General features: G+C 45.0%; 4 non-coding genes across 4 annotated transcripts; all 4 read right to left on the bottom strand.

Annotated features, from left to right (window-relative positions):
• Nucleotides 1-13,179: 13,179 nt before the first annotated feature.
• Nucleotides 13,180-13,261, bottom strand: trnal-uag (transfer RNA leucine (anticodon UAG)). Its single transcript has one exon. It is a non-coding gene; the product is annotated as a tRNA-Leu (tRNA).
• Nucleotides 13,262-15,660: 2,399 nt separating this feature from the next.
• trnal-uag (transfer RNA leucine (anticodon UAG)) lies at nt 15,661-15,742 on the bottom strand. The gene has a single exon. It is a non-coding gene; the product is annotated as a tRNA-Leu (tRNA).
• Nucleotides 15,743-18,573: 2,831 nt separating this feature from the next.
• On the bottom strand, nt 18,574-18,655 carry trnal-uag (transfer RNA leucine (anticodon UAG)). The gene has a single exon. It is a non-coding gene; the product is annotated as a tRNA-Leu (tRNA).
• Nucleotides 18,656-21,487: 2,832 nt separating this feature from the next.
• trnal-uag (transfer RNA leucine (anticodon UAG)) lies at nt 21,488-21,569 on the bottom strand. The gene has a single exon. It is a non-coding gene; the product is annotated as a tRNA-Leu (tRNA).
• Between the last annotated feature and the right edge of the window lie 2,545 nt (nt 21,570-24,114).

The raw sequence follows: 24,114 nt of genomic DNA, 5'->3' as shown, positions 1-24,114 counted from the left end.
TTTGCACCAATCCTTACCTGGATCAATTGAATCCTCACGCGCTGATTTGATCCCAAACAATAGGATGGGTAGGAAACTTCGGTTTTCTCTGCACTCAGCCGTAGTCGGCAGGATTCCAACCTCCGTGAGGAATTCCCAATGGATTTCAAGTCGAACACTTTAACTATTCGCCCACGGCAGCAGAACCACGTCAGCGGTATACCTTTCCAGTTCTCTCTTTCTCCGTGGAGCTGAGGCAGAGTTAATCATTGCTGGGTTCATTTGAATTCAAACATCAAAGCTTCCAAAAGGGCTAAATGTCGGTATATGTTGGGACTGGATCCTCCATGCCAATAGAATGGAATGGACATAGAGGTGAAAACAAAAGCAGAAATTGCAGGAAAAACAACTCAACAGGTCTTGCAGCATCTGTGGAGACAGATTCAGAGACAATGTTTCAAAGTTTCTTCAGATCATTATTAGAGGTTTGCTTTCCACCACATGTAATGCAAAACCTTGTGGATTTCCTCAGAAGTTTCTGTTTTTCTGTCAGTGTCCCGAAATCCGCAGTCTATAACATTAGTCATTAAAAGAATACAGAAACACGTTTGTGGTTCTGGATAAGATTACTGTTTTAGGGAACATTTTGCTGACCCAATTTAAAACCCAGAACTGTGCAGGAAAGAAGGCGGATGAAGTGAGAACAGTCATAGATCCGCACCTGAAGATCTCAAACAACCGAACTTTCGTTTAACAGCCGCAAGTGTTGACCAGTTTCGTCAGAGAGACTGTTGAATCCAGAGCTTGCATGGCCCTCTAAAACTGGCTGTTACTGATTTCAAGTTTGGCCTGCCACTCCCTGAATGTCAATTTTCCTCTATGATTATTACGTGCCCAAAATAAAATCTGATATATTCATTGTGGAGACAAGGTCACAGTCTGATCGCACCCTCTGCAGACACATTCATGTCACCGGTAACCGGTTCTTCTATAACCAGGACTGTATCCGTTTGAACCATTCAGTGTCTTGTCTGTACCAGAGCTTTCTCATTGTTCCAAAACCGAGATGATGTTTAAATTCCTGATGTCTAGGAATGAGGATCCTTTCAATATCTCAGATCTGAGCATGTCTGAAGAACATCAGAATCAATGGTCCGGCCTCTTAACGAAGGGAAAGATGTCTGTACTGTCTCTGCTCAGTTGGGCGATTCACACTGCATTTCCCTCTAATTCTGCTTCCCAATCTGGTCGTAAAGATTCACAAAAGTGCACACTAGATTTCCTGTTGCATTTCGTTACAAAAATTCCACCTGCCAACTGACAATCTTTTCGCAAATTCACTTCATAAACCTCCGCCTTACAACATTACCAGCATGAGGAAATCCCCTTTTCTGGACAGATTGCCGAGGGAGGTAAGGTCTTTTTTTGGAGGAAAGGTGAACCGGATATTTCCACTGACTGTTCATAATGACGTTGGAAGGAGCAGTGAGGATGGGCAATTTGATAAACAGTAGGAAGTGTTGTCACTCACCAGGGCCAGTTCCCTGAGCACTGGGATTGAAGATTTTTGAATGGAAGGCAGCACGTGCGCAGAATAAATGCAATCGAGCAGTATCCGTCGAAAGAGAAACAGGAGTGTATTTGTGTTTCAGACCTCGAGTTTCCTAAATGTAGACAAATGTCCAGAACTGTTTGATGCGACTGGGTTTTGAAGTTTGAAAAATAATTCGTACTGCAGGAGGTAAGTCGAAACTCAAATTGCCAATTTGTAGTCGATAGAATTCGAACCAATGCAGAGAAACCCCGGAAAGATTGCTAACGCATGACCTTATCCCCTCAGCCGCAGCTACGTGGGGCGTGGACCCTTAGCATTGCTTCTGGAATGGAGGCTTCCAATCTGAAAGACTGCTTCCTGGCTTGCTCTGTCTGCACAATGATCTCAATATTTGCTTTCCATATATATTTGTTAACAATGGAGGAAGCTGATGGGAGTTGAACTGAACGACACACATTGATGTTGGATACAGCGGATGGGAAGAATCCATTTTCATGCGCAGTGAGATTAATAAACTTGGTAATGGATCGAGAAAGAAAGATGTCATTTCATTTGTATAGTGTCTGCCAGCGCCAAATGGATCACAGCTGATGAAGTGTTTTTGAAGCAGAATCGTCATCGGCAAATCGAATTTGTAAATCAGGGCAGATTGTTTAACCAGAGGTCAAAAACGAAAATAATTCCAATGCTCACAATTGCCACTGGACACAAGAGTGAGTGCAGACCTAACTTTAGAGATTTGTTTGGCTTTGATTTAAACGTGGGATAGTGTAGGACCAGAGGGTCTAATGTTAGAGGAAGGGGTTGCCCATTTAAGACACAAATGAGGAGGATATTCTCTCTTTCAGAGGGCAGCAAATTTGTTGATTTCCTTACAACAGAGGACTGACAAGGCTGGGTACATTCACAACTGAGGTAAAGAGACATTTACGCACTTTGGGAATCAAGGACCATGGGGTTAAGGCAGAACGGTGGAGTTGAGGACTAAATCTTCGAGTAAAAAGTGAGGTCTGCAGATGCTGGAGATCAGAGCTGAAAATGTGTTGCTGGTTAAAGCATAGCAGGTCAGGCAGCATCCAAGGAACAGGAAATTCGACGTTTCGGGCCAGAGCCCTTCATCAGGAATGAGGAGAGTGTGCCAGGCAGGCTAAGATAAAAGGTAGGGAGGATGGACTTGGGGGAGGGGCGATGGAGATGTGATAGGTGGAAGGACGTCAAGGTGAGGGTGATAGGCCGGAGTGGGGTGGGGGCGGAGAGGTCAGGAAGAAGATTGCAGGTTAGGAGGGCGGTGCTGAGTTGAGGGAACCGACTGAGACAAGGTCGGGGGAGGGGAAATGAGGAAACTGGAGAAATCTGAGTTCATTCCTTGTGGTTGGAGGGTTCCCCGGAGGAAGATGAGGCGCTCTTCCTCCAACAGTCGTGTTGTTATGTTCTGCCGATGGAGGAGTCCAAGGACCTGCATGTCCTCGGTGGAGTGGGAGGGAGAGTTAAAGTGTTGAGCCACGGGGTGGTTGGGTTGCTTAGTCCGGGCGTCCCAGAGGTGTTCCCTGAAGCGTTCCGCAAGTAGGCAGCCCGTCTCCCCAATATAGCGGAGGCCACATCGGGTGCAGCGGATGCAATAGATGATGTGTGTGGAGGTGGAGGTGCAGGTGCAGGTTTGGAGGTCCACCTCCAAACGGACCCCACCACCAGGGATATATTTCCCTCCCCTCCCCTATCAGCATTCCGCAAAGACCACTCCCTTCATGACTCCCTCGTCAGGTCCACACCCCCCACCAACCCAACCTCTAGTCCCAGCACCTTCCCCTGCAACCGCAGGAAATGTAAAACTTGCGCCCACACCTCCTCCCTTACTTCTCTCCAAGGTCCCAAGGGATCCTTCCATATCCGCCACAAATTCACCTGCACCTCCACACACATCATCTATTGCATCCGCTGCACCCGATGTGGCCTCCTCTATATTGGGGAGACGGGCCGCCTACTTGTGGAACGCTTCAGGGAACACCTCTGGGATGCCCGGACCAACCAACCCATTCACCCCGTGGCTCAACACTTTAACTGTCCCTCCCACTCCACCGAGGACATGCAGGTCCTTGGACTCCTCCATCGGCAGAACATAACAACACGACTGTTGGAGGAAGAGCGCCTCATCTTCTGCCTGGGAATCCTCCAACCACAAGGAATGAACTCAGATTTCTCCAGTTTCCTCATTTCCCCTCCCCTCACATTGTCTCAGTCGGTTCCCTCAACTCAGCACCGCCCTCCTAAGCTGCAATCTTCTTCCTGACCTCTCCGCCCCTACCCCACTCCGGCCTATCACCCTCACCTTGACCTCCTTCCACCTATCACATCTGCATCGCCCCTCCCCCAAGTCCCTCCTCCCTACCTTTTATCTTAGCCTGTCTGGCACACTCTCTTCTTTCCTGATGAAGGGCTCTGGCCCGAAACGTCGTATTTCCTGTTCCTTGGATGCTGCCTAACCTGCTGTGATTTAACCAGCAACACATTTTCAGAGTTGAGGATTAAACAAATCAGCCAGGATCTCATTGAACGTTGACGCTGACGGGATGGCCCAAATGGCTTCCATCTGCACCAATGCCATTTCTGTGAATTTGAAAATGCTGGAGACCATTGTAACGGAAGTAAAGCAGATAGTTTAGAAAAGATGATTGTAAACTCAGTCAACATCTTTCGTTGAAAGGAAAATCACACTTTGGCAATTTGCCAGAGATTTTTTGCTGACGTGAGATGAGGATTTTATCAAGGAAGCAGATAGATGAACTCTATTTCTATTTCTAGCAGAGACTCAATATGGGGCCAAATAATAAAACGTCGTTGAACAAGTTAAGAGTTCATGGTGTTGTGTAATAAATGCCTTTTGACTGTCCATTATTTACTGAACACAAGCCACCGAATCATGTGTAATTTTTAAAGTTGTAAAATGTAAATCGTGAAATGCAGTAATGTCAGGCATATGGCTTCAATGATCTTTCTCTGTATTAACGACCTGATGAAGTGGCAGAGTGAAATTTGTCCAGTTTTGCTGATGAGGCACAATAGATTGCAGGACATCTTGTGATGAGGTTGGGGAATCTGCAATGCGATATACTGAATGTAGGTCGTCTGGGTAAGGAAAAAAAAATGACAGATGCAGTTTCCTGTCGGGTATGTGAGGCCATGAATTCAGTAGGAAGAGTCAAAGTCCGAAAACTATTAAAATCGAGAGAAACTGCAATAAAATGTGGTGCAGAATAATCTGGATGTTCTTATGCATGAAACAAAGATGAGCAACTGATTTATTATTTTCTGGCAAAAAGATCCATACCCTTCTCTAATTTTTGCAATGAGATGGTTTTCCAGGAAATCACTGGAACTAAGGAATCTGTAAATTAATCGAAGACCATGATAAGTTTCGTTTTGTTCGATGGGACATATTTGATGCATCATTTAATGTTCTCTGAACTTTTTTTACAAAAGAGCCGAGACTGGGCGAGTAAAATTAAGATCACTGAAGATTATTGCCATCCTTTATTTATCACACACAATTTTTTTTCTCATATGTTTTATTTCACATCATAGTTGCTGTGAGTGGGCTTGCAAACTACACCCGCTGGTGACTTGTTTCCTCACAATTTCTCATATCTAAACAAACAGATTCTACATTCTTACAATTGGACTATTTTCGACAGTCTTGTGTCCCATATCTCAGGAGGAATCCACTGCACAATTATCGTGTTCAGAGGATGTTCATGAGAATGTTCTCAGGACTGAGGCATGGAGTTAGGTTCGCACGCTTGAGCTGGGAGGTTCATTTCAGAAGTTTCGTCACTCTGTTGGTAAATCTTCAGTGGGCCTCAGGCGAATCAGTGAACATGATTCCTGTTTTCTATTTATATGTTTGGGTTTCTTTGGGTTGGTGATGTTATTTCCTGTGGTGATGTCATTTCTTGTTATTTTCCTCAGGGGGTGGTAGATGGGGTATAACGCGATTTGTTTGTTGATAGTGTTCTGGCTGCAATTCCAAGCTTCTTGGAATTCCCGATTGCGTCTGTTTGTCTTGTCCTAAGATGGATGTGTTGTTCCGGTCGATGTGGTATCCTTCCTCATCTGTAAGGATACTAGTGAGAAGGTCATATCGTTTTGTGGATAGTTGGTGTTCATGTATCGTCGGGCTAGTTTTGTGCCTGTTGTCCAATATATTGTTTGTTACAGTTCTTGCACGTTATTTCGTAAATTGTATTAGTTTTGCTTGTGGTCTGGATGTGGTCTTCTAACTTCATTAGTTGCTGTTTTACTGTTTGGTTAATGTGATTCTATTCTCGGTGGAATTTGGCGAGATGAACAGGCATCTAACTGAAAAGTGCAGAATACTGAATGTCCTGGGCAGAGTGGATGTTGGGAAAATGTTTCCATTAGTTGGAGATACTCGGACCTGAGGGCATAGACTTAGAGTTAAGCGAAGACCAAATAGAACAGAGATAAGGATAAAAGTCTTCATCAAATGAGTGGTGAGATTATGGAATTCATTGCCACAGAAGGCTGTGGAGGCCAGGCCGATGAGTATGTATAAGACTGAGATAGATAGATAGGTTCTTGAGAATCAAGGGAAACGAGGAGAAGCGGGAGAATGAGGTGAGGAAACGTATCATGCAAGATTGAAATGTATAGACGACTTGATGGTCTGAATGGACTAATATCTGCTCCTATATGTTATGGTCTAATATGCTAACTAAGTGCCCAAACTGTGTGTTCTGCAATGTTTGTTGTGTCAAGTTGCATTTTGCCTCAGTTTAGATACACAGGTTGTTATCAGCTGCAGATTTCATTTCGAGTTACTTGATCTTAAATCCACACCTTGATTACCTGAAAACGCTGAAAAATAATCAGAAACTCAGAGGGCGAGAGGGGTAGGTGGAGGGAGAGGGGGTGCAGAGTGAGAGAGAGAGAGAGAGACATCAAGATGGTTTCAATAGATCTGGGAATGCTAGACATTGAACAGGCTTTAACAATAAGTGGTTTGTATCAAGAAAAAAAGAAAGTTCTAAGTTAGGGTGGATCACAGGAGCAATGGAATATCAGAGCCATTAAGCCCGGAGAAGAGAAATAAAGTGTGTGCTGGGGCCAGCTTCAAACTGAAAGAAAATAAAGGACATAAACAATTGGAAAAAAAAGTGGAAAGTATGTAAATTCTGAATTTGCTGTATACGGTTTTGAATCCAGGAAGCGAGGAAGTGTGGAGGAAGGAAGCTAGAGAACTCATTAGTTTGTCACCTGGACCCACTCTCTATCCTGTTTCAAGCAACACATTATAAATTAGAACACGTGGCCCAACGGTCGAGGAGCTCACTGGCTGTCAGTCTCTCTTCTCCAGTTGTGCCTGAACACTGGCAACCTTTGAGACAGAACGTTCTGGGGAATCTTTTTCCCTGAGTTTGGCTTCTGCTCAATTAATCTGTTCTCCTCTAAGGTTCTCAGATTTTCTTTCGTGAATTTCTTTCCTGAGCTGACAATGTCACTTATATCTTCTTTCACAGGGGATTGAATAGAGACGTCAACGAAACAGCACATCAAAATTTGAAAGAGTGACCCTTCTGCAGGGCCTGAAAATAACCAGCCTTCAACTGTCAAAGGAAAAACTGTCAAGGGATAACCAATTTTGACCTACAAAGATTGAAACCTGAAAGCAACAACACCCCCAGATTTTATGGACTACATAAAGTGCACAAACCAGACATCCCACTCAGACCCAGAGTATCACTACCAGGGACACCATCACACAAACTTGCTAAAGAACTGCAACAGAAATAAAAACATCTGATCAGCGGATCCAGACACTCTATACAGTCAACGCTGGAATTCTTGGACATCATCGGAAATATACATATAGACAAGGAAGAAACTATGGTCTCATTCGATGTAAAAGCATTGTTCACTTCTATCGACAAAACCCTACCCAGAGAAACAATAGCCAACCTGCTGGACATACAGAACAGACAACAGGGCGTTGAATCTTTCAACACGGATGGCATAGTTAAACTACTCGTCCGGTGCCTCACAACGCTTCATATTCATCAACCAAATATATGAACGGTACACCAATGGGCTCACCCATCTCTGGACTCATAGCAGAAGCGGTAATGCAAAGGTTAGAACAAACTGTCTAACTGCAAATTCAACTCTGGGTCAGATATGTGGATTACATCTTTGTAATCATTAAAAACACAGAAATAGAGAACACACACCCGATCATCAACGCCATCCTCACAGGAATCCGATTCACTAGAGAAGAACAAAAGGACAATCAACTCCCATTCCTAGACGTGATGGTAAAGAGAACACCGAACAGAGAATACACCACAAAGGTATACAGGAAAGTCACTCACACAGACCAAGTCCTGAACTATGAAAGCAACCACCCCATCACACACAATAAGTTGCATCAAAACACACTTCAAAAGGGCCACAACACATTTCAGTACACCAGGACTGCAAAAACAGGAAGAATAACACCGATACAATGTTTTAGCCAAAAACGGATAACCCCGCAATTTCATCAACAGATGCCTAAGGGAAAGGCAACGGAATGAGGACATGCCACAACGCAAATGACTAGCCACACTACCTTACATCAAGAGTGTTTCAAAACTGACAGCCAGATTACTGCGACCACGAGGACTCATAGCAGCACACAAACCAACAGCCACTCTCAGACAATGACTCACCAGAACGAAGAACCCGATACCCAGCATGAGCAAAACCAACTCAGTGTACAAACTCCCATGCAAGGACTGCACAAAACACTACATAGGACAAACAGGAAGACAAATAACGATCCGCATCCATGAACAACAATTAGCCACGAAACGAAACGACCAGCTATCCTGAGTAGCTACACACGCAGATGACAAGCAACATGAGTTCGACTGGGACAACACTACTATTATTGTACAAGCCAAACAGAGATCAGCCAGGGCATTCCTAGAGGCAATGCACTCATCCACAGATTCAATCAATAAGCACATCGACCTGGATCCAATATACCGACCACTGAAAAGGACAGCAGGAACTGAAAACCGGAAGTGGCAGAGACAAACCACTATAAATTCCGCAGGAACCATCACAGGAGCGCTTCTCAGGAGGCTCCCAAGCACTGAGGATGTCACATAGACAGGGGACGAAACGTCTGCAACAAAAATTCGCAGCCTGGGCAACAGAACCACAACAACGAGCACCCGAGTTACAAATCTTCTCGCGAAGTTTTAACCCCAGTCCTGTTTCTCAAGGATGTGGAGGGGACCGGGTTTGAGAGCTGGGTTTGAGTTTCGCTGTCTTTGCTCTTGCTTCTGGTCTTACACATCCTCCGCCGTTTTCCTTCACTCACTCTTCATCTTGCACTCTCTCTACCTACCAATCTCCATGTCTCTGAATTACCTGATGCTTGGTTTTGCTTCAGTCGTGAAGAGATCACAGGCAATTGTTCGTGTAAAACAGCAGGGATGAAGACACAAGCTGCTGTTAGGGCAACATATGGAGTGATGTGTTCGCAGATTGTTTCCAAGATAACAGATTGGGAATGGGGTTGCAAGTTCTTGATAGGGAACAGAATGATTTAACAGGCCATCAGTCGTAGAACAGAGTGGGGAATGTTTCACAGGTAATTCCTGGGGAGGCAGAGTGGGGATTGAGTTACACGTTGTTGCGACGTAAGCAAAATGGGGCTGGGATCACATCATATTGCTACGAAAACAGTCACGAAACGGGATCACAGGCCAATGCCTGGATTACAGATCGTTGATGGGAGAAAAACGTGGGGTTGGGTTCAGAAAATTGATAGGGAAGCAGGATGAGAATGGGTTCACAGACCGTGGCTCTGAGAACAATCGTGCATATGGATACACAGACCATGGACATCACAGTGCGGATGGGATCACACGTCGTTGGTGGTAGAAGAGAGTTGAAATGGATTTCCCAGCCGTTGCTGCGAGAAAAGAATGAGGATGGGTTCATTGGCCATTACGAGAAGAACAAAATGGGAATGGGTTCACAGGCCGTTGCGAGGGGTAGAGTATGGGGAAGGCTCTTGTGATCGATGTGCAGCGGGGATGCCGTCACAGGCAGTTGGGAGGAGAACAGAGTCGGGGTGAGGTTTCAGCCGTTACGAGGGAAATAGGGAGGACTGAGTCACAAGTCATTGCTAGGAGTACAGAACTCGGCCAGAGAACAGTCACGAGATGTGGCTACAGGTCTTTCATGTGAGAAAAGAGTGGGGAACGATGCACAGTTTGTTGTTAGGGGAGCAGAATGGGAATGTGTTCGCAGACTGTAGCCAGGGCACGGATCAATTATGATTTCAAACGCCGCTGTCTCCAGGACGGAAATGAAGGAAATGGGAGAAACTCAATAACATATTCACTGGAATGATTTTCCAATTCATCAGAAAGCCAAATCACGATGAATCGACTCACCGCAGGAGTTTGTTTAACAACAGCGATGAAATGACAGTCTCCATTCTTGTCGAGTAACAACTCAACTTGCCTGAGACATAAAGCATCAGTCGAGCTGTTTGTGGCATTCTGCCCGGGAGGTGAACACCGTCATGACAGCTGAGAAACTTTGCAAAACTCAGCACGATTCCACACCACAGTTAATTCCCGGGGAAGCTAAACTACGTTAGTTTGAACAAAAATGCAGCAGGGATCAAAGCAGCATTTCAACAAAGGGAGCAGCAGTGGAGTTGAACAGCTGAAACGACAGAGAGGGAAATTTGAACACACCCACCTTGCAGGTTTGGAAGTAGAATCCAGTGCCTTAGACCGCTCGGCCACACTACCAAGCAATCAACCACCCCATTTTCTTGCATTTCTAATTGTGCTCCACCAATAACAACACATGCAAAGTCAAGTGAAAAGGGTTCCATGATCCCTCTCGGACTCGCACGGCTGCGTGGATGTGCCCGGCTACAATATCAATTTCGCAGCAGATAATGATAGCCCATCAATCCGGATAAAAATCAATGGTAAGCTGAGGCTATCTTCTCAGACTCTTTTCAACTACAAATGTATCTGTGAGTGCGTGAGCATACATGTTCGCTTATGATTTGGTCAAATAACCATGAACTGCTTGACATTACTGCAATTTCGATTCTTACTTTGCTAAATGATTTCACCCATTGCTCGAAATAGGACAACTTTCACGTTTACACGGAACATGAAACACACCGGACTACAGGGAAAATAAACAAAGCTGAGCAGGCCGTGTTCCACATCATACCGTGCAGCATAGTTTCAGTCACTGTGTCTGTTTTGTAGAATAATAGTCCCAAAGAATGTTCTCCACACTAACACCGGAGGTAGCATTACAATCCGAGAACGACCGATCACATTGTGAGGATGCTCTGACCTCGGGGCCAGTTCGAGATGCCACTTTCCTTGCCTTTTATGCAATTGGCTGCAGGGATGTTCACACCTGGACATGAGCCACATCGACATCAACTGAGTTGGAAACCTGCGTGGGAATCGACGAGAAGCGACTCAAAAAATCTTGCTAAATTCCATGGTGCTTATTAGAAATGCAGTTTCTGTTCACCTCAATTTAAAAGGCAGTTTCTGAACAGAGGAACTGAAATCAAAAGCTAATTATCTCACCCCACCCCCACTCCGGGAGTGGTGCTAACTGCACTTGATTGCTTTTTGTTCTCGATGTGAAGAGCTCTCACGCCTGAGTCACCTTCACGCCTCTTGTTGCTGAGTGACTCAAAAAAGAAGGAGTTTCAACAGAGCTGCAACTGCCTCACTTTCCCAGTCGCTCTCCCCGTTTACATTTTCCTGCTCATCAGTGATTTAATGAAAACCAAAAGGATGCGATCTTATTCTGCAGCCTCTTTGTCGATTCCTCCGTTTAAATTCCAACATGGCTTAGATCTCGGGGCGCACCTTAATGCTAGCTTTGAAAGCACAGGTCCAGAGCTTCCTCTGAGAGTGCAATTTCTTTCATTGCTGTTGCTGATTGAATGAGCCACTAACGTGCGAACTGCTCCAAAACATGATGCAGGACCTCTGGTGCCAATTCTCGCACTTTGAATAACGACAGACAGCTTCCAAATGAAGCCTTTCAGATACGACTTTGGGGTACATTTGGCAGACAGAATAGTTCAGGAATCCGTGGTGCACTGTGACACCAGCGCATCACCTTCTTCCCTGTCTTTGAACCGGGCCGCCTCAGCAAGGAATGCAAATGCAGTATTGCTCTTCGTGGAAGGATCGGTAACTACACTCTCAAACTGAATGGCACATGATCAGAAGCAGTTTGTAGAATATCTTTACAATGCTCTGCACAGTAATCAAATGGAAATGCATTGCATTTCACTACGAGAGCAGATTTGTTCAAGCAAATTCGAAGGCAGGTTTGCAGATGGGAAAGCAAGCAGGAAAGCTCCGTTCTTGTCCATGTAAAAGGCTGCAGATGAAGAACAAAACAGTTTCGACCGCGGGAACCTATCTTGCGGAAGGTGAACGTGCTGATCACTATGCTACAGAAACAAGCCCACAGCCGCCCCTGCTGCAGCTCAGTGGTATCCGACACTGAAAGTTGAAGACGTTCTACCTTTCACCTTTCTGTTTCCAAATGCTCGTTGTTTCATGGGAGTTGTTTAATTTTGGCTGTGTGGTATGCATGGACGAGATACACCGAAGTATCTGTTTTCACGCGGTGTAGCCCAATAACGTTGTGTTGCTTACACCGGCTTTAAAAGGATAACTTTTTAGCCGAGCTGGCCGTCGCAGTCTGTGGCACAATCATTTAGTCTGTTCGACTGCTCACTGGAAAGGTAGTATTGTGAAACACTGCAGAAACGAAGGACTTCCTTACTTTTGCTCCGACTGACCATACTCTGTGAAATTTTCCCAGATTCTCAGTTGAGGAGTTTTTGCAGCTGGAAATTACCTCAGAAAGCCTGTTAATTCGTAATGTATTGAACGAATCGCAAAACAGAAAACATTTGGCACGCAACACAAACAAAACTGGCAAACCAAATGCATGAATGCTAAATGTGAGACACTCCGAGGGCATGAGCCGTAAAGTAATCTCACAACTAACAACAGGGCAATTCCAAATTACTTTTCAATGATACTTGAGACTCAGTGCACCACCATATCACAGACAATGCTGAAAAGAGAGAAAGAAAGAACATAATAAGAATGGGCCACAAAAAGTGAATTTCACCAATCACAGTCTCGATTAGATTACCTTTCCCTTCAGGGGTCTCCGGGACAGAAACGAAGGAAATTGGAGAAATTCAATAGCATATGACATCAAAATTCATCGGAACGATTTTCCCACTCGCCAGAAAGCCAAATAACGATGAATCGACTCACCGCAGGACTTTGTTTCACAACAGCGATGAAATAGCAGTCACCATTCGGTTCCAGTAAAATCTCAACATGCTTGGAACGTAAAGCAACAGTAGAGATGTTTGCAATTTTCCACGCGGGAGACGAACACGATCATGACAGCAGAGGAAATTTGGCACTTTCCCACTCGACAGTTAATTCCCAGGGAAACAAATCGAATTTTGTTCTGAACGAAACAACATCAGTGGTGGCAACAGCATTTCAACAAGCTGCACCGTTGCAGTCGATCAGCAGAAATGGCAGTGGTGGGATTCGAACCCACGCCCCTGTCGAGACTGGAACCTAAATCCAGCGCCTTAGACCGCTCGGCCACACTACCAACTGCGCCAGTTCCCCATTTTCTTTCACTTCCAATTGAGCTCCTGCATAACAACAGATGGAAAGTCAAGTGAAAAGGGTTCCGTGATCCCTCTCGGACTCGCACGGCTGCGTGGATGTGCCCGGCTACAATATCAATTTCGCAGCAGATAATGATAGCCCATCAATCCGGATAAAAATCAATGGTAAGCTGAGGCTATCTTCTCAGACTCTTTTCAACTACAAATGTATCTGTGAGTGCGTGAGCATACATGTTCGCTTATGATTTGGTCAAATAACCATGAACTGCTTGACATTACTGCAATTTCGATTCTTACTTTGCTAAATGATTTCACCCATTGCTCGAAATAGGACAACTTTCACGTTTACACGGAACATGAAACACACCGGACTACAGGGAAAATAAACAAAGCTGAGCAGGCCGTGTTCCACATCATACCGTGCAGCATAGTTTCAGTCACTGTGTCTGTTTTGTAGAATAATAGTCCCAAAGAATGTTCTCCACACTAACACCGGAGGTAGCATTACAATCCGAGAACGACCGATCACATTGTGAGGATGCTCTGACCTCGGGGCCAGTTCGAGATGCCACTTTCCTTGCCTTTTATGCAATTGGCTGCAGGGATGTTCACACCTGGACATGAGCCACATCGACATCAACTGAGTTGGAAACCTGCGTGGGAATCGACGAGAAGCGACTCAAAAAATCTTGCTAAATTCCATGGTGCTTATTAGAAATGCAGTTTCTGTTCACCTCAATTTAAAAGGCAGTTTCTGAACAGAGGAACTGAAATCAAAAGCTAATTATCTCACCCCACCCCCACTCCGGGAGTGGTGCTAACTGCACTTGATTGCTTTTTGTTCTCGATGTGAAGAGCTCTCACGCCTGAGTCACCTTCACGCCTCTTGTTGCTGAGTGACTCAAAAAGAAGGAGTTTCAACAGAGCTGCAACTGCCTCACTTTCCCAGTCGCTCTCCCCGTTTACATTTTCCTGCTCATCAGTGATTTAATGAAAACCAAAAGGATGCGATCTTATTCTGCAGCCTCTTTGTCGATTCCTCCGTTTAAATTCCAACATGGCTTAGATCTCGGGGCGCACCTTAATGCTAGCTTTGAAAGCACAGGTCCAGAGCTTCCTCTGAGAGTGCAATTTCTTTCATTGCTGTTGCTGATTGAATGAGCCACTAACGTGCGAACTGCTCCAAAACATGATGCAGGACCTCTGGTGCCAATTCTCGCACTTTGAATAACGACAGACAGCTTCCAAATGAGGCCTTTCAGATACGACTTTGGGGTACATTTGGCAGACAGAATAGTTCAGGAATCCGTGGTGCACTGTGACACCAGCGCATCACCTTCTTCCCTGTCTTTGAACCGGGCCGCCTCAGCAAGGAATGCAAATGCAGTATTGCTCTTCGTGGAAGGATCGGTAACTACACTCTCAAACTGAATGGCACATGATCAGAAGCAGTTTGTAGAATATCTTTACAATGCTCTGCACAGTAATCAAATGGAAATGCATTGCATTTCACTACGAGAGCAGATTTGTTCAAGCAAATTCGAAGGCAGGTTTGCAGATGGGAAAGCAAGCAGGAAAGCTCCGTTCTTGTCCATGTAAAAGGCTGCAGATGAAGAACAAAACAGTTTCGACCGCGGGAACCTATCTTGCGGAAGGTGAACGTGCTGATCACTATGCTACAGAAACAAGCCCACAGCCGCCCCTGCTGCAGCTCAGTGGTATCCGACACTGAAAGTTGAAGACGTTCTACCTTTCACCTTTCTGTTTCCAAATGCTCGTTGTTTCATGGGAGTTGTTTAATTTTGGCTGTGTGGTATGCATGGACGAGATACACCGAAGTATCTGTTTTCACGCGGTGTAGCCCAATAACGTTGTGTTGCTTACACCGGCTTTAAAAGGATAACTTTTTAGCCGAGCTGGCCGTCGCAGTCTGGGCCACAAAAAGTGAATTTCACCAATCACAGTCTCGATTAGATTACCTTTCCCTTCAGGGGTCTCCGGGACAGAAACGAAGGAAATTGGAGAAATTCAATAGCATATGACATCAAAATTCATCGGAACGATTTTCCCACTCGCCAGAAAGCCAAATAACGATGAATCGACTCACCGCAGGACTTTGTTTCACAACAGCGATGAAATAGCAGTCACCATTCGGTTCCAGTAAAATCTCAACATGCTTGGAACGTAAAGCAACAGTAGAGATGTTTGCAATTTTCCACGCGGGAGACGAACGCGATCATGACAGCAGAGGAAATTTGGCACTTTCCCACTCGACAGTTAATTCCCAGGGAAACAAATCGAATTTTGTTCTGAACGAAACAACATCAGTGGTGGCAACAGCATTTCAACAAGCTGCACCGTTGCAGTCGATCAGCAGCAATAGCAGTGGTGGGATTCGAACCCACGCCCCTGTCGAGACTGAAACCTAAATCCAGCGCCTTAGACCGCTCGGCCACACTACCAAATGCGCCAGTTCCCCATTTTCTTTCACTTCCAATTGAGCTCCTGCATAACAACAGATGGAAAGTCAAGTGAAAAGGGTTCCATGATCCCTCTCGGACTCGCACGGCTGCGTGGATGTGCCCGGCTACAATATCAATTTCGCAGCAGATAATGATAGCCCATCAATCCGGATAAAAATCAATGGTAAGCTGAGGCTATCTTCTCAGACTCTTTTCAACTACAAATGTATCTGTGAGTGCGTGAGCATACATGTTCGCTTATGATTTGGTCAAATAACCATGAACTGCTTGACATTACTGCAATTTCGATTCTTACTTTGCTAAATGATTTCACCCATTGCTCGAAATAGGACAACTTTCACGTTTACACGGAACATGAAACACACCGGACTACAGGGAAAATAAACAAAGCTGAGCAGGCCGTGTTCCACATCATACCGTGCAGCATAGTTTCAGTCACTGTGTCTGTTTTGTAGAATAATAGTCCCAAAGAATGTTCTCCACACTAACACCGGAGGTAGCATTACAATCCGAGAACGACCGATCACATTGTGAGGATGCTCTGACCTCGGGGCCAGTTCGAGATGCCACTTTCCTTGCCTTTTATGCAATTGGCTGCAGGGATGTTCACACCTGGACATGAGCCACATCGACATCAACTGAGTTGGAAACCTGCGTGGGAATCGACGAGAAGCGACTCAAAAAATCTTGCTAAATTCCATGGTGCTTATTAGAAATGCAGTTTCTGTTCACCTCAATTTAAAAGGCAGTTTCTGAACAGAGGAACTGAAATCAAAAGCTAATTATCTCACCCCACCCCCACTCCGGGAGTGGTGCTAACTGCACTTGATTGCTTTTTGTTCTCGATGTGAAGAGCTCTCACGCCTGAGTCACCTTCACGCCTCTTGTTGCTGAGTGACTCAAAAAGAAGGAGTTTCAACAGAGCTGCAACTGCCTCACTTTCCCAGTCGCTCTCCCCGTTTACATTTTCCTGCTCATCAGTGATTTAATGAAAACCAAAAGGATGCGATCTTATTCTGCAGCCTCTTTGTCGATTCCTCCGTTTAAATTCCAACATGGCTTAGATCTCGGGGCGCACCTTAATGCTAGCTTTGAAAGCACAGGTCCAGAGCTTCCTCTGAGAGTGCAATTTCTTTCATTGCTGTTGCTGATTGAATGAGCCACTAACGTGCGAACTGCTCCAAAACATGATGCAGGACCTCTGGTGCCAATTCTCGCACTTTGAATAACGACAGACAGCTTCCAAATGAAGCCTTTCAGATACGACTTTGGGGTACATTTGGCAGACAGAATAGTTCAGGAATCCGTGGTGCACTGTGACACCAGCGCATCACCTTCTTCCCTGTCTTTGAACCGGGCCGCCTCAGCAAGGAATGCAAATGCAGTATTGCTCTTCGTGGAAGGATCGGTAACTACACTCTCAAACTGAATGGCACATGATCAGAAGCAGTTTGTAGAATATCTTTACAATGCTCTGCACAGTAATCAAATGGAAATGCATTGCATTTCACTACGAGAGCAGATTTGTTCAAGCAAATTCGAAGGCAGGTTTGCAGATGGGAAAGCAAGCAGGAAAGCTCCGTTCTTGTCCATGTAAAAGGCTGCAGATGAAGAACAAAACAGTTTCGACCGCGGGAACCTATCTTGCGGAAGGTGAACGTGCTGATCACTATGCTACAGAAACAAGCCCACAGCCGCCCCTGCTGCAGCTCAGTGGTATCCGACACTGAAAGTTGAAGACGTTCTACCTTTCACCTTTCTGTTTCCAAATGCTCGTTGTTTCATGGGAGTTGTTTAATTTTGGCTGTGTGGTATGCATGGACGAGATACACCGAGGTATCTGTTTTCACGCGGTGTAGCCCAATAACGTTGTGTTGCTTACACCGGCTTTAAAAGGATAACTTTTTAGCCGAGCTGGCCGTCGCAGTCTGTGGCACAATCATTTAGTCTGTTCGACTGCTCACTGGAAAGGTAGTATTGTGAAACACTGCAGAAACGAAGGACTTCCTTACTTTTGCTGCGACTGACCATACTCTGTGAAATTTTCCCAGATTCTCAGTTGAGGAGTTTTGGCAGCTGGAAATTACCTCAGAAAGCCTGTTAATTCGTAATGTATTGAACGAATCGCAAAACAGAAAACATTTGGCACGCAACACAAACAAAACTGGCAAACCAAATGCATTTTCAGATACAGTGAGCATGAATGCTAAATGTGAGACACTCCGAGGGCATGAGCCGTAAAGTAATCTCACAACTAACAACAGGGCAATTCCAAATTACTTTTCAATGATACTTGAGCCTCAGTGCACCACCATATCACAGACAATGCTGAAAAGAGAGAAAGAAAGAACATAATAAGAATGGGCCACAAAAAGTGAATTTCACCAATCACAGTCTCGATTAGATTACCTTTCCCTTCAGGGGTCTCCGGGACAGAAACGAAGGAAATTGGAGAAATTCAATAGCATATGACATCAAAATTCATCGGAACGATTTTCCCACTCGCCAGAAAGCCAAATAACGATGAATCGACTCACCGCAGGACTTTGTTTCACAACAGCGATGAAATAGCAGTCACCATTCGGTTCCAGTAAAATCTCAACATGCTTGGAACGTAAAGCAACAGTAGAGATGTTTGCAATTTTCCACGCGGGAGACGAACACGATCATGACAGCAGAGGAAATTTGGCACTTTCCCACTCGACAGTTAATTCCCAGGGAAACAAATCGAATTTTGTTCTGAACGAAACAACATCAGTGGTGGCAACAGCATTTCAACAAGCTGCACCGTTGCAGTCGATCAGCAGCAATAGCAGTGGTGGGATTCGAACCCACGCCCCTGTCGAGACTGAAACCTAAATCCAGCGCCTTAGACCGCTCGGCCACACTACCAACTGCGCCAGTTCCCCATTTTCTTTCACTTCCAATTGAGCTCCTGCATAACAACAGATGGAAAGTCAAGTGAAAAGGGTTCCATGATCCCTCTCGGACTCGCACGGCTGCGTGGATGTGCCCGGCTACAATATCAATTTCGCAGCAGATAATGATAGCCCATCAATCCGGATAAAAATCAATGGTAAGCTGAGGCTATCTTCTCAGACTCTTTTCAACTACAAATGTATCTGTGAGTGCGTGAGCATACATGTTCGCTTATGATTTGGTCAAATAACCATGAACTGCTTGACATTACTGCAATTTCGATTCTTACTTTGCTAAATGATTTCACCCATTGCTCGAAATAGGACAACTTTCACGTTTACACGGAACATGAAACACACCGGACTACAGGGAAAATAAACAAAGCTGAGCAGGCCGTGTTCCACATCATACCGTGCAGCATAGTTTCAGTCACTGTGTCTGTTTTGTAGAATAATAGTCCCAAAGAATGTTCTCCACACTAACACCGGAGGTAGCATTACAATCCGAGAACGACCGATCACATTGTGAGGATGCTCTGACCTCGGGGCCAGTTCGAGATGCCACTTTCCTTGCCTTTTATGCAATTGGCTGCAGGGATGTTCACACCTGGACATGAGCCACATCGACATCAACTGAGTTGGAAACCTGCGTGGGAATCGACGAGAAGCGACTCAAAAAATCTTGCTAAATTCCATGGTGCTTATTAGAAATGCAGTTTCTGTTCACCTCAATTTAAAAGGCAGTTTCTGAACAGAGGAACTGAAATCAAAAGCTAATTATCTCACCCCACCCCCACTCCGGGAGTGGTGCTAACTGCACTTGATTGCTTTTTGTTCTCGATGTGAAGAGCTCTCACGCCTGAGTCACCTTCACGCCTCTTGTTGCTGAGTGACTCAAAAAAGAAGGAGTTTCAACAGAGCTGCAACTGCCTCACTTTCCCAGTCGCTCTCCCCGTTTACATTTTCCTGCTCATCAGTGATTTAATGAAAACCAAAAGGATGCGATCTTATTCTGCAGCCTCTTTGTCGATTCCTCCGTTTAAATTCCAACATGGCTTAGATCTCGGGGCGCACCTTAATGCTAGCTTTGAAAGCACAGGTCCAGAGCTTCCTCTGAGAGTGCAATTTCTTTCATTGCTGTTGCTGATTGAATGAGCCACTAACGTGCGAACTGCTCCAAAACATGATGCAGGACCTCTGGTGCCAATTCTCGCACTTTGAATAACGACAGACAGCTTCCAAATGAGGCCTTTCAGATACGACTTTGGGGTACATTTGGCAGACAGAATAGTTCAGGAATCCGTGGTGCACTGTGACACCAGCGCATCACCTTCTTCCCTGTCTTTGAACCGGGCCGCCTCAGCAAGGAATGCAAATGCAGTATTGCTCTTCGTGGAAGGATCGGTAACTACACTCTCAAACTGAATGGCACATGATCAGAAGCAGTTTGTAGAATATCTTTACAATGCTCTGCACAGTAATCAAATGGAAATGCATTGCATTTCACTACGAGAGCAGATTTGTTCAAGCAAATTCGAAGGCAGGTTTGCAGATGGGAAAGCAAGCAGGAAAGCTCCGTTCTTGTCCATGTAAAAGGCTGCAGATGAAGAACAAAACAGTTTCGACCGCGGGAACCTATCTTGCGGAAGGTGAACGTGCTGATCACTATGCTACAGAAACAAGCCCACAGCCGCCCCTGCTGCAGCTCAGTGGTATCCGACACTGAAAGTTGAAGACGTTCTACCTTTCACCTTTCTGTTTCCAAATGCTCGTTGTTTCATGGGAGTTGTTTAATTTTGGCTGTGTGGTATGCATGGACGAGATACACCGAGGTATCTGTTTTCACGCGGTGTAGCCCAATAACGTTGTGTTGCTTACACCGGCTTTAAAAGGATAACTTTTTAGCCGAGCTGGCCGTCGCAGTCTGTGGCACAATCATTTAGTCTGTTCGACTGCTCACTGGATAGGTAGTATTGTGAAACACTGCAGAAACGAAGGACTTCCTTACTTTTGCTGCGACTGACCATACTCTGTGAAATTTTCCCAGATTCTCAGTTGAGGAGTTTTGGCAGCTGGAAATTACCTCAGAAAGCCTGTTAATTCGTAATGTATTGAACGAATCGCAAAACAGAAAACATTTGGCACGCAACACAAACAAAACTGGCAAACCAAATGCATTTTCAGATACAGTGAGCATGAATGCTAAATCTGAGACACTCCGAGGGAATGAGCCGTAAAGTAATCTCACAACTAACAACAGGGCAATTCCAAATTACTTTTCAATGATACTTGAGCCTCAGTGCACCACCATATCACAGACAATGCTGAAAAGAGAGAAAGAAAGAACATAATAAGAATGGGCCACAAAAAGTGAATTTCACCAATCACAGTCTCGATTAGATTACCTTTCCCTTCAGGGGTCTCCGGGACAGAAACGAAGGAAATTGGAGAAATTCAATAGCATATGACATCAAAATTCATCGGAACGATTTTCCCACTCGCCAGAAAGCCAAATAACGATGAATCGACTCACCGCAGGACTTTGTTTCACAACAGCGATGAAATAGCAGTCACCATTCGGTTCCAGTAAAATCTCAACATGCTTGGAACGTAAAGCAACAGTAGAGATGTTTGCAATTTTCCACGCGGGAGACGAACACGATCATGACAGCAGAGGAAATTTGGCACTTTCCCACTCGACAGTTAATTCCCAGGGAAACAAATCGAATTTTGTTCTGAACGAAACAACATCAGTGGTGGCAACAGCATTTCAACAAGCTGCACCGTTGCAGTCGATCAGCAGCAATAGCAGTGGTGGGATTCGAACCCACGCCCCTGTCGAGACTGAAACCTAAATCCAGCGCCTTAGACCGCTCGGCCACACTACCAACTGCGCCAGTTCCCCATTTTCTTTCACTTCCAATTGAGCTCCTGCATAACAACAGATGGAAAGTCAAGTGAAAAGGGTTCCATGATCCCTCTCGGACTCGCACGGCTGCGTGGATGTGCCCGGCTACAATATCAATTTCGCAGCAGATAATGATAGCCCATCAATCCGGATAAAAATCAATGGTAAGCTGAGGCTATCTTCTCAGACTCTTTTCAACTACAAATGTATCTGTGAGTGCGTGAGCATACATGTTCGCTTATGATTTGGTCAAATAACCATGAACTGCTTGACATTACTGCAATTTCGATTCTTACTTTGCTAAATGATTTCACCCATTGCTCGAAATAGGACAACTTTCACGTTTACACGGAACATGAAACACACCGGACTACAGGGAAAATAAACAAAGCTGAGCAGGCCGTGTTCCACATCATACCGTGCAGCATAGTTTCAGTCACTGTGTCTGTTTTGTAGAATAATAGTCCCAAAGAATGTTCTCCACACTAACACCGGAGGTAGCATTACAATCCGAGAACGACCGATCACATTGTGAGGATGCTCTGACCTCGGGGCCAGTTCGAGATGCCACTTTCCTTGCCTTTTATGCAATTGGCTGCAGGGATGTTCACACCTGGACATGAGCCACATCGACATCAACTGAGTTGGAAACCTGCGTGGGAATCGACGAGAAGCGACTCAAAAAATCTTGCTAAATTCCATGGTGCTTATTAGAAATGCAGTTTCTGTTCACCTCAATTTAAAAGGCAGTTTCTGAACAGAGGAACTGAAATCAAAAGCTAATTATCTCACCCCACCCCCACTCCGGGAGTGGTGCTAACTGCACTTGATTGCTTTTTGTTCTCGATGTGAAGAGCTCTCACGCCTGAGTCACCTTCACGCCTCTTGTTGCTGAGTGACTCAAAAAGAAGGAGTTTCAACAGAGCTGCAACTGCCTCACTTTCCCAGTCGCTCTCCCCGTTTACATTTTCCTGCTCATCAGTGATTTAATGAAAACCAAAAGGATGCGATCTTATTCTGCAGCCTCTTTGTCGATTCCTCCGTTTAAATTCCAACATGGCTTAGATCTCGGGGCGCACCTTAATGCTAGCTTTGAAAGCACAGGTCCAGAGCTTCCTCTGAGAGTGCAATTTCTTTCATTGCTGTTGCTGATTGAATGAGCCACTAACGTGCGAACTGCTCCAAAACATGATGCAGGACCTCTGGTGCCAATTCTCGCACTTTGAATAACGACAGACAGCTTCCAAATGAGGCCTTTCAGATACGACTTTGGGGTACATTTGGCAGACAGAATAGTTCAGGAATCCGTGGTGCACTGTGACACCAGCGCATCACCTTCTTCCCTGTCTTTGAACCGGGCCGCCTCAGCAAGGAATGCAAATGCAGTATTGCTCTTCGTGGAAGGATCGGTAACTACACTCTCAAACTGAATGGCACATGATCAGAAGCAGTTTGTAGAATATCTTTACAATGCTCTGCACAGTAATCAAATGGAAATGCATTGCATTTCACTACGAGAGCAGATTTGTTCAAGCAAATTCGAAGGCAGGTTTGCAGATGGGAAAGCAAGCAGGAAAGCTCCGTTCTTGTCCATGTAAAAGGCTGCAGATGAAGATCAAAACAGTTTCGACCGCGGGAACCTATCTTGCGAAAGGTGAACGTGCTGATCACTATGCTACAGAAACAAGCCCACAGCCGCCCCTGCTGCAGCTCAGTGGTATCCGACACTGAAAGTTGAAGACGTTCTACCTTTCACCTTTCTGTTTCCAAATGCTCGTTGTTTCATGGGAGTTGTTTAATTTTGGCTGTGTGGTATGCATGGACGAGATACACCGAGGTATCTGTTTTCACGCGGTGTAGCCCAATAACGTTGTGTTGCTTACACCGGCTTTAAAAGGATAACTTTTTAGCCGAGCTGGCCGTCGCAGTCTGTGGCACAATCATTTAGTCTGTTCGACTGCTCACTGGAAAGGTAGTATTGTGAAACACTGCAGAAACGAAGGACTTCCTTACTTTTGCTGCGACTGACCATACTCTGTGAAATTTTCCCAGATTCTCAGTTGAGGAGTTTTGGCAGCTGGAAATTACCTCAGAAAGCCTGTTAATTCGTAATGTATTGAACGAATCGCAAAACAGAAAACATTTGGCACGCAACACAAACAAAACTGGCAAACCAAATGCATTTTCAGATACAGTGAGCATGAATGCTAAATGTGAGACACTCCGAGGGCATGAGCCGTAAAGTAATCTCACAACTAACAACAGGGCAATTCCAAATTACTTTTCAATGATACTTGAGCCTCAGTGCACCACCATATCACAGACAATGCTGAAAAGAGAGAAAGAAAGAACATAATAAGAATGGGCCACAAAAAGTGAATTTCACCAATCACAGTCTCGATTAGATTACCTTTCCCTTCAGGGGTCTCCGGGACAGAAACGAAGGAAATTGGAGAAATTCAATAGCATATGACATCAAAATTCATCGGAACGATTTTCCCACTCGCCAGAAAGCCAAATAACGA

This window comes from Hemiscyllium ocellatum, unplaced genomic scaffold (genome assembly GCF_020745735.1).
Source record: "Hemiscyllium ocellatum isolate sHemOce1 unplaced genomic scaffold, sHemOce1.pat.X.cur. scaffold_459_pat_ctg1, whole genome shotgun sequence".
NCBI lineage: Eukaryota > Metazoa > Chordata > Chondrichthyes > Orectolobiformes > Hemiscylliidae > Hemiscyllium > Hemiscyllium ocellatum.
Note: the sequence above shows the minus strand (reverse complement) of the source record. Positions and strands in the feature narration are given on the sequence as shown.